Source organism: Prionailurus viverrinus, chromosome A2 (assembly GCF_022837055.1).
Source record: "Prionailurus viverrinus isolate Anna chromosome A2, UM_Priviv_1.0, whole genome shotgun sequence".
In the NCBI taxonomy this organism is placed as follows: Eukaryota; Metazoa; Chordata; class Mammalia; order Carnivora; family Felidae; genus Prionailurus; species Prionailurus viverrinus.
In genome coordinates, this window is record NC_062562.1 from 76,800,417 (window position 1) to 76,810,802 (window position 10,386).

A 10,386-nucleotide genomic window follows, 5' to 3' on the forward strand; every position below is an offset into this window, starting at 1 on the left:
TCTGTCGAAGAGGAAATGACTCATGCCTCAGTTGAATTTGCTTCCATTGTGTTGTATTAAAACTGACTTCATATAACTAATTACTATGGTGTTTCAAAACACCGCCAGAAATCCCCAAATCAGTAGCCTGGAAACTAAGAACGATGCTTTGTAAATCAAGTAGTGTATATTTTGTTCGGCTTGAAGAGTTCTTGAAAAGTGAAAATTAGTAAAGACTAGCAAAAGTGCTGAGTTGGACACCTATGACCAATACCAAAAGAGCCTAGTTTTCTATCAATGGCTCTTTGAATAGAAACCTCCCTTCGTTAATGTAAAATGACTTACTGTATAAAGTTTTGATACCCCTATACACACGTCCTCCAACAAGTGTCTGTAAAATAACACCTACAAGGTAAAACAATGGAAAAGTAAGACCCTTCCATGCTGACAGGGACATGGAAGTCTGGATATGCCAAATCACAGTTGTTAGGAATTAGAAATCATTAGTAACGTCGTTAAGGAAAGTAGCCTACAAGAAATCGCTAGTGTCACTGGTAAATTACGGCAAGTTCTGTAGGTTATAAACTGTGCGTACCTAGGGGAGATAGAAAGACAGCAAGACCGGGAGCTTATTTGTAAATGGTGGTTTCTAGTAAAAGGTAAAATACATGAAGACCAGGCAAGCGAAGGGACCACTGAAAAGGAGTGTGTGGTGCCCTTGAGGGGGGCCGTGGTAGAGTTCCCTAAAGGGGGTTCTCCGACTTTCAAGGGCACTCTCATGTGGTTTCTAGGGAAGTTTTCCTGGCTGGATGCACTGTGTTCTCTTCATTCATTGTGTGAGGGCTATTTCACCTAAAGTCTTCGAGAGGAACAAGCGACAAGGTCGAATTCTACCTTTAGGGGTACCTTCTCATTGATCTTTTTGGCCAGTCTTCTGTTAAATGACTGAAGTGAACTTTTCGTGGTCAGGAGCCACAGAAAGATCTCATTTTATCTTTGTGAAGAATTTAATCCGGTCGAAACTAAATACGGAGTGTCTTCCCCATTTCTTCCCCTCGTCTCCCTGAAACAAAGGCGCCCTGAAACTTCCCCAAATTCTGAAGCACTCTTGTATTCAGAATGTCCCCCGGCTATTCAAGAATTCAGCCTCTGACATTGGAATAAGAAAGTTTTTTGTAGCTACTTGAGTGTTCAGTATTCTTTCCCACGTTCGCTGCTGTGCCGTGGTATCCGTGAGATGTGAATGACCACCACTGTGGTTTGTGAACCCACACTTCCACACCCACATCCTTCTTTCCGGAAAGTGCTACCCTTACTGATTGGTATCCAGTCATGTAGAAAAACCGTGTTCACCTCCATCATTAACACTGATGTGTAAATTCTCGCCAAGGAAAAGAATACTCTCCATTTCCTCTGCCTGGTTTGAAAACCTTGGGCTAAGATGCAGGACAACTTGGGGCGCCTGAGTGGCTCAGTCGTTCCGTGTCCAGCTTCAGCTCAGGTCATGATCTCAACGGTTCATGAGTTCGAGACCCGCGTCAGGCTGTGTGTGGACAGCTCAGAGCCTGGAACCTGCTTGGGATTCTGTGTCTCCATCTTTTTGCCCCTCCCCTGCTCACGCTCTGCCTCTCTCTCTCTCTCTCTCTCTCTCTCTCTCAGAAATAAATAAATAAATAAAAATTTTAACACAGGACAGCCAATGATGGAGTTCTAACAAGCGAAGCAGAGCAAAGAGGGGGAAATGCCCCCAAAATCACTGTGTAGAACTGCTTTTCCGTGCTGGCATTTGTGTTAGTGTGGTCCTGGTTGTAACTATCATAAGTCTGAAGAAGAATCGTGCCCTGTTCCACTTTAAGGCACGTTCCCATTTGGCGAGCTGTATAAAAAGGAAAATCTGACAGGCTATGGTAGTGATTAACGATTGGATTAGGTTGATGTTTCAAAAGCTGTTCTTCCCTTTGGCCTCACCGTACTAACTTCTACAAAATTATGTATATACATTAGGAGAAGGGTATTGATATTCTGAGTAGATAATAGTAGAACGGATCACAGTAAAAAGACTTTATCTTATAATTAAGTTTATTTGTGAATGTGCATCAATATTTTGTCACAAAGCACAAGGGGATCACTGTTTTTAATACTGTTTAACAATAAAGAGATCTATCAAAGGGTGCCTGGGCGGCTCAGTCGGTTACGCGTCTGACACTTGATTTTGGCTCAGGTCATGATCTCACGGCTCCTGAGTCCGAGCCCCGCATCGGGTTCTGTGGTGATGGCACGGAGCCTGCTTGGGATTCTCTCTCTCTCTCCCTCTCTCTCTACCTGTCCCAGCTTGTGCACTCTGAATAAATAAGTAAGTAAGTAAGTAAGTAAATAAATAAATAAATCACTGGAAAACAACAACAACAACAAAGAGATCTATCAAGGTTTGTCCTCCAGCATCACTGGAAAGCGCAGAAGTTTTGTCTCTTGTTAGTGGACACCAGGCAACTGTGAATGAAGCACATGAATGAAAAGCTCCCGGGGAAGCCTAGGGCTGACAAAAACCAAGCCAGGGATCTCAGCCTAAGCAAAGGATAGTCACCTCTTTATGGTTTGACACCGGCTAGAGATGACCAGGAATTTGGTCAGCTAGAAAACCAGAAGGATCTTCTCTTGCCCTTGCTGCCTTCCTCCCTCTTCACCCTGACATACGCTGAGGGCCAGGGCCAGGTGTCAGCGCGGTGCCCTCAGTTCTTGAGACCTTAGCACAAGGGGACAGACCCTGCCTTGTGATCGTGGCCACCTTGGGCATGGAATGTTGGCTCCGCACCGAAGTGCCACCTTCCTGGAAGCTGAGAGAGAGAACATTCCGTTTCTCCATCCCGGCATTCTCCGCACTTGCCATTATCATGCGGAGCCTGAGTAACTCCCTGTGACCTGTGGTCAGGGGAAAGCATATTACATCTCACCCGCAGAGTTTCTGTGGGGAGGCTGAATTCTAATACATGTCCCCATGTTTATCTCCCAGTTGTTATGGCATCTGTGATGGAGATGCCTTTATTGATTACGTTCCTTTTACCCCTTGCATCCTGATCTTCGTAATTCACAGGGGATGCAACCTTTTGTCTCTGGAAACCCACCCTAGACCCCCTCCCACTACCCCGGCTGCTCAGTCTGATGGCCGCCTCTGAAGGCTCAGAAAGGTACCCGAGGAAGGACGCCTGGATTCTCTCGTGGGAGGTGGAGGGAGGGGGCGATCAGACAAGGGTGGGAGAGAGGTGAGAAAGGTCACATCGTGTTTGTGTGGCTGTGACAATCATGCCCGTTGTCAGTAGTGGGAACCCTGCAAATGTGCTGTGTTCTTCCCCTCTGCTTCTCTCTGTGGTCTGGTGGACAGAAAGATCTGCTTGGGATCTGGAAGGAGAAAATTGCCTGAGTCACTCCCATACAGGAAATGTGTAGCGACTTAGTGCTTATACACCAGAGGGTTGGTGCGGTGACCTTTGCAAATAGCTCTTTGCAGATACTTACTGGGTCAGATTTGTTCTCCCTGGTGCGCTTGTGGCTTAGTTTTAAATGTTTAAAACACTTCGTTTTAAATGTTTAAAACACTTCGTTTTAAATGTGTAGAGCTAGAGCAGGTGGTGAGGTGAGGCCAGATCAACGGGACTTTAACTTGGGCGTTCACTGAAACGACCAGAACCTAGAACCGTCCCACTAGGGCGGGGGTCATTGCCCTGTGACCCTTGTTCCCAGCAAACACAAGCTCTGCCGCAATAGCTCTGCCCCTGAGAGGAAGCCTGTTCAAAATGATAATTAGAAATGGTATTCCTCGGGGTGCCCGGGTGGCTCAGTTGGCTGAGTGTCTGACTTCGGCTCAGGTCATGATCTCGCAGTTCGTGGGTTTGAGCCCTGTGTCGGGCTCTGTGCTGACAATTCAGAGCCTGGAGTCTGCTTTGCATTCTGTGCTTGTCTCCCTCTCTCTCCCTGCCCCTTCCCTGCTCATACTCTGCCTCTCTCTCTCTCTCTCTCTCTCTCTCTCTCTCTCTCTTTCTCTCTCTCAAAAATAAACATTGCAAAAAGATTTTTTTAAATAAAAAAAAAGGGCATCCCTCGTTCGTTCAGAATTATGATCTTTATGTCCAGCAACCTCATGACCAAAATTAATGTTTACTGAACATTCTGGACTACCACCAACCGAGAGGGATAACACCAGAAAGCCTTGGAGTGTTCGGGCCCACAGGCTGCGCACACAAAGGTAGAAATGTGTGTCTAAACTGCGGGTGCTTTTATCAGACCCTTCCTTCCAGCATCTGGACATTTCATCCCTGGCTGCTTTTGGAGGGAGTCGAATCCTGACAGGACGGTTATCTAGGGAACTACCCAGGAGGAAAATGAAGCCCAGTGTGGAGCAGGAAGCCAGGCTCAGGCCCCTGCTGGTGATGCAGTATGTTGCTGTCACATCTGACTGCATACACAAATAGATGCTTAGGCTATTTTTTTTTTAATTTTTAATTTTTTTTTTTTTTTTTGCTTTGCTTGGCTTTGTTTTGTTTTATTTTGCCCTTTCACGACAGCCTCTGTTTTGCGAGGCAGAGAAAAAAAAATCTCTTGCGAGGCTTCGAGTTTTCATATCTGCAGAAGGCGTTTCTTACGGCTTTTGTCTAACTTAGCTGGTCTGTAAAGCGTCTTTGTTTCTGGTTGACTGTTGCAGACGGCAAGTCCATAAACTAGCACGAAGACAGGAGAGAATGATTGCTATTGAAAGAGTCGAGTAGGATATGGTGGTGAAAAGGGTTTTGTCTCTGGCGGCACGGAGCAAATCCACATTCATATTGCTGCCTTCGCGTTCGTTAGCATGCACGGTTAAACAATAGGGCAGGCCAGCCGACGTGGTGGCGTTGATTAATGCATTCCTTGAACGTGCTGATTAATGTGTTCCTGCCGCACGTCCTAAGCCGAGACTGCACCTGAGGTGTGCGGGATGGGCCTCCTCGCCGGCGGCTGGGTGACTCGCATGGGGCCATGTGCTCATGGGCCTTGCGTGTGTACGTTTCACACCGGTGCCGTTGCGAATACAGCCACAGATCTAGCAGACTTCTTCCGGAAATGCTGGCCTCTCACAAAAGCGTTCTGCCCTACAGTCTAGCCAGAGACTCTATATAAACTGTGAAGTTCCTAGAAGGAATGCCCTTCCGGCTGAACAAGGGCTTGGTGCCATCCGCGTGGATCATCCCACCCTGCTTTTTCATTTTTGTCGTTCTCAACGTTTTTGTAAAGGGAAAAGGCTGAAAATACTTAGAGAGGGCAGTTTTCACTTGAATAAATGCAGGAAGATATATGCAGATGGACACTTGGTGAACTTGGCATCTCGGCTGGACACCTGCTCTTCCCAGGGACAGGGATTCCCATTAGCCCAGCGAGGGTAATTCCCTTTCCAGTCGGCTTCCTTCGGGGCTGTGACTTTCCTTGCCGTATTATGGATTCCATCAAACCACTTATTTTTTCCGTAGACGTTTCCAGAAGGGCTCATCTCTTTGGGGTTCTGCCTGGCTAATGGTTCGAAACAGATGAGCCTGTGAAATTTTTTATTTGATTAGTATCTTTTAGTTGTTTATTTGAGACGTAATAATTCTATTGCTACTTTAAAATTTTTCCGATCAACCCTACAATTCTCAGCAAGACGGCAAAAATGATGAGAAAGCCATGTTCTCAAATGATGCGAGAATGTCTGAATGTAGAAGAAATGGTTCAGTGGTATTGCCCGCTGTGGCTTGAGGGCTCCAGCTAGGAGGCATTTTTCTTTAACGCTTATTTACTTTTGACAGACAGAGAGAGAGAGAGAGAGAGAGAGAGAGAGAGAGAGCGCACGTGAACAGGGTAGTGGCGGAGAGAGAATGAGACAGGACCTGAAGTGGACTCTGCACTGGGAGTGGAGAGCCCAGTGTGGGGCTCAAACTCACAAACCATGGGATTATGACCAGAGCCAAAATCAGATGCTTAACAGAGTGAGCTACCCAGGCGCCTCTATGGGTCATCTTAATAGAGGAAACCATCAGTACTATTGAGAAAAGCTACTTTCAACTTTGGAAAAGCCAAGTGAACGAGTTCCTCCTGAGCACGTGGGGCCTTGTGTATGAGAGAATTACCATATGAAACTATGATATACAGAAGTGGTGAAGTCACCAGTATTTATCCCATTTAATTATTGGCATGAAATTAATGGCGAAGGATGACATTCTGAGATTTTCAGGAATGAGACTTGAGTGAAGATGCTTTATTCCATTTAGACTTGGTAATGACAAGACCATTCTAAGGTCTACCCTGGCGGTTCATAGAATACGTGACTTGTGTTATTTGCCTAATGACATCTAACCCCCAATCTACTATGTTTTAAAAATGCTTAGTTATGTCTGTCTCACAAGGAATATCTGTTGAAAATAAAGAAGTAAAATACCAAATCACTCCCTCGGCATTGGTATACATAAGCTTCTCGTTTGAAACTCGAGGGACACAGAATATGTGTTTAAATCCTTATAATGGTGTGGAAGGCATATTTGGGCAAACTCATCAATTTGATTTTCAGAGGGCCTTTAATTATATGATACGTTTCAAAGAGAAATGCACCAAAATAACTAAGAGGGGCTTCCCATTTGTGATTAGACATGCATTTTCTTAGTGTGCTTCAGTTCCACAAGAATTGAAGGGGTAAACAAAGAGAAGCAGGGAACATGATTAATCCGTTTTTCTGCAAAGCTTTTGATACTGTACTGAATAAAAGCTTTGCTGACAGAAGCTGTTAGCCTGGTGAAGGAGAGGCCATAGGAACAGGTTATGAAAGGAGAGAATGGAAAACAGAGAACAATCCACATGGAGGAGATCATGGGAAGTGGTTTCTGCAAGTTTGTATTTATTTTGTTGTCACTAAGCACAGAAAACACGTAGTTAAGGTAGTTTCTTAAATGGCTTTGTTCCTGGGGGAAAAGAAAAAAATAAAGCAAAACAAAAACAAAAAACCAAAAACACCGAGAAAGAATTTAATGAATGTAACTAGACAAAACTACTGTAATTAAATTATTCAAAGGACCTGGAAAATGCATCTAAGTTCCAGGTGTCCTGTAAAATATTTCTTTGTTGAGTACCATTTCCCTGTTTTAGAGAATCCAACTACAGATATGGTTTAATAGTTTTTTTTTTTTAAAAAGGTCTTCAAGTTGATTTGTTGTGCAAAATAATAAATTATCTGGTACATATTTTTGAAGGCTCTTAAAAGTGCTCGTGCCATAGAAGGAAAGGAAAAAAATAAATATGTCTTAGACAGCCTCGTGCACCATCCTGGGTACTCAGTTCATGCTCTGTAAACATTTGTTAAACGACATGAAATACCTGTTATGGACCAAAACCAGAAATCATCCCTAAAGAAAACTTTGTCCTTGATTTTCTCTCTAGGTCTCTGGTTACCCAGAGCCACTTTATGGGAAATCAATAGGCATTTTCATTTTCCTGAAAACAAACCTTTGAACACTAGGATTTTTTTTTTCTGTCGAACAATACACAAGTTCAGTGAGAAAGTAGATTTCAAATATCTGCGTTATAATAGACTGATTTGTCTAAATTATTTGTATTACTGAAATATAGCTGCCTTGATCCAGTAAATGCTGGAGTGAACATGGGAAGGGCCTGGAAAGATCTTTGTTTGGTGAGCAACTAGAAGACTTTCTTTTATAAAACACCTTCTCCTCAGCTGAGAGTCAAACACAGTTCTTCACTAGTAGAATGTTCCGTAACACTGAATGACCTATGGGGCCATTGCCGACATCTGAACCTAGAATCTCACCACTTTATTGAGAATAAATCAAAGTTTATTCTGTAGTTATTTAGGCTTCATTAATACAAATAAAATACTACTTATGAGACTTACATATAGTAGGTCTGGTGACCATCTTCATTAATAAACATTATTGGTTGCTTTTTCTATGTAGGGAACCATGAGAAATTCTGATAATGCAGCCTGCATTATAAAATATGGCTCATGCCCTCAGTGACTCATACCCTTTAGTTATATACATATAAATAGACTGTTCACATGCTCATGTATGTGGTAGGAATACACATAAAAAGAAAGCACAGAGTAACATTATTGACTGTTCAATGTACAGACTGAAAGCGCTCTGGGAATTCAAAGGAGTGGTGACCAATCACTAGATGGAGATTGACAAAGATTCAAATCATGCCTGATTTGAACTTGAACTGATCATTGAAGGAAGAATGGTTCTAAAACTAGTCCAGAAAAATTAAATTGAGTGGGGGAAACAGCCAAGTCTTGAGCAGAGGAGGGAGAGATTGCCATGTAGTGTTTACATGGCAAAAGGAAAATAACCACTTTATTTTTTTATTTTCTATTAAAAAATGTTTTTAATGTTTATTTATTTTTGAGAGGGAGAGAGAGACAGAGTGTAAACCAGGGAGGGGCCTAGAGAGAGAGACACACACACACAGAATCCGAAGCAGGCTCCAGGCTCTGAGCTGTCAGCACAGAGCCGGACAGAGGGCTCGAACCCACGAACCACGAGATCATGACCTGAGCCGAAGTTGGACGCTTAACCGACTGAGCCACCCAGGCACCCCATGGTAAACCACTTTAAAGCAGAAAATAGACCTAAGAAAGGAGCGGCTGAAAGTGACTTTGGAGAGGTGTTTGTTCCTTCCTTCTTTCTTTAATGAATGAATAAACGTTTGTTTGTTCATTCTTTCATTCATTCTTTCATGAGCTGCTGTATTTCAGGTATGATCAAAGGGTCACAAGCAAACTATACATGAATTGCAGTGTAGTGTAATTAGCCCCAAAAGAGTAAAAATTACATATATGTGTATATATTTATGTCTGTGTGTATATACATATAAAGGTGTAATGTTGATACAGAGGCAAATGAGATAGCTTTGCAGGCAAATCCTTGAGCAAGAACCCTGAAGATGAGCTGGCATCTTGAGGCAGACGTGGAGAAGGACATCCCCGCTGTGGGAAGAGGCACAGTAGATACCACTAGAAGCCTTGCGGTTGCTGCACTCACTTCAAGTGCACTAGTGTGACCCAAAGTGAAGACGTCAGAGGTACTGTGAAGGCACGATGGAGAGTCTTGTCTGGACCAGGAGTTTGGGATAGCTCGTGGGATCTTATGTAAGGATCGTGAGTAAGGGAGTCACATGATCAGATCTGAGTATAGAACAGATACCCTGGTGACTGTATGTAGCACAGATGGGTGAAACTAGAAGCTGGAAACGCACAGGAGGCGAGAGGTGATGAGCTGGGGGAGCCTGACACAGGATCCCAGTGGAGAAGACACCTCATAGTGTATTGAATGGACCTGTATGCCAGTTAGGAACGAGAAATGACAAAGAACCAGACCTGACCTCTGGCTTGAGAGATGGGGTGGATGGCGGTGCTCTCAGGCAGAATGGAAAAGGCAGAAAGGCTGCTTTCGAGAAGATAGAGTTCTGTTGTAAATACGCTAAGTCTGAAACGGGTGATTGTGAATATACTGCGCCGAGTTTGAATTCTGTTCACTTATGAACCTGTCACGTTCTTGAATGAGACGTGACGTCTGCCCAACCATTGTTTTGAGAAAGTTCACCTGGCATCAGTATTTTAGGACACTTTAGTGAAAGTCCATTAAAGATGAAGAAAGCAGGAAGGTGAGTAGTGCTGGGGTGGCCACATGAGGACAGAGACCCCAGAATGAGGAGAGAGGCCCGGAGAATGACAAGCAAACATGCCAGGAGTCATTGCCTTTCGTTGTCTTGTTTAAATTTCACTGAGCCTTTGCCCTGTTGTTCACAAACACAATCTTCGTGGAGACATCTCTGCCTTAGGTGAGCTTCCTCTCTGGAGCTCAGAGACCTGGGTGGGCAGCAGCGAAAGGCGGTCATCCCAGGTTGTCCTCGGAATTAGGATGCTTGTTTGAGGAAGGGGGAGTGGTTTCCCCCAGACCACGTGCGAGAAGAATTAATGCCATCAATCATGTCCAAGAGAAGAACTGGCTGTAGAAACCAAAAGGTCAAAAACTCTTATTAACCGAAAGACCTAGAATGTACACAATTCAGACTGAAATGACTTTCTCAGAGAGCGATCTGAACAAAGAAAATATTGCCAAGGGCAAAGCTGAAGGAAAACAGTACATAGCATTCCCAAGGGTCACTGGAAACATTTTTTTGAAGCAATAACATGAGACAATATGTCATTATTACTAAGCAGACAAATTTGAGCCCAGCGTAAGGGGAAAGAGCTGCATTGTTTGTTTCTCTTTCTGTTCTTGCTGTGTTCCTGGTGGTGGCTTTGTTTGTCCCACGGTCACTATTGGAAAGGGTGCTCAGTTCGACACATGCCAAATGACTGAGGTGGTATTTCCACGAAACATTTCCATTTTA

At 43.9% G+C, this 10,386-nt stretch overlaps 1 protein-coding gene across 8 annotated transcripts in view; it reads left to right on the plus strand.

Moving 5' to 3' along the window:
• The window catches only part of NRCAM (neuronal cell adhesion molecule), a 286,665-nt gene that overhangs the window by 141,877 nt on the left and 134,402 nt on the right, over positions 1–10,386 (plus strand). The gene's annotated exons all lie outside the window — the stretch shown is intronic.